The sequence below is a fragment of the Priapulus caudatus genome, unplaced genomic scaffold (genome assembly GCF_000485595.1).
Source record: "Priapulus caudatus unplaced genomic scaffold, Priapulus_caudatus-5.0.1 Scaffold621, whole genome shotgun sequence".
Lineage (NCBI taxonomy): Eukaryota > Metazoa > Priapulida > Priapulimorpha > Priapulimorphida > Priapulidae > Priapulus > Priapulus caudatus.
In genome coordinates, this window is record NW_014577682.1 from 41,000 (window position 1) to 41,891 (window position 892).

Below are 892 nucleotides of genomic sequence, written 5' to 3' on the forward strand. Positions count from 1 at the left end.
TTCTGTCGAGTGGCGTACGCGTACGCTCTCAAATTCGCTACGTCACGTGTGCCCCTTCGTGATCGGGCGATAAAAATCGCTACGTGTGCCCCTTCGTGATCGGGCGATAAAAATCGCTACGTGTGCCCCTTCGTGATCGGGCGATTAAAATCGCTACGTGTGCCCCTTCGTGATCGGGCGATTAAATTTGCTGGCAATTTTAATCGCCGCGATCGGGCGATAAAAATCGCTCGTGTGCCCCTAGCATTACTCCCTCTCCCTCTATTTCTCCTTCCTCTTCTACTCCCGTGCTTTCTCACGCCCTGATTAGACTAGATGCGACTACCGTCTATCCTACCGGACCCTCATCACTCCACAAAACACCAGCGACACCACTGGCTGCAACACAGGCACTTGGAGCGTTTCAATAAAATATAACGCTAAATAAATACGAAATCTATTTACTACCAAAGTCTTAAGCCCGGCGCACACGTGAGTTATTTTACTCAAGTAAAATGACGCATGAGTCATTTTACTCACGTGTGAGGCGGATTTTCGTTGGGTAATTTGACGCATGCGTCATTTTACTCACGTGTGCGGCGGATTTTCGTTGAGTAATTTGACGCATATGCGTCATTTTACTCACGTGTGCGGCGGATTTTCGTTGAGTAATTTGACTCATGCGTCATTTTATTTGAGTAAAATAACTCACGTGTGCGCCGGGCTTTAATGTTTCTCTCTTTCACCTATTATTGCCGACAATTTCCTGTAAATGCTGTCCAAATGCTCATGTGCAACACACGCTGGCTGCCGCACGCTTAGCTGCTGCACACTGACACATAAATATATAGTTATATATAGTTATATATAGCTATTTCTGCGTCTTTGTCATTATCAATGAAGGATGGGCTAT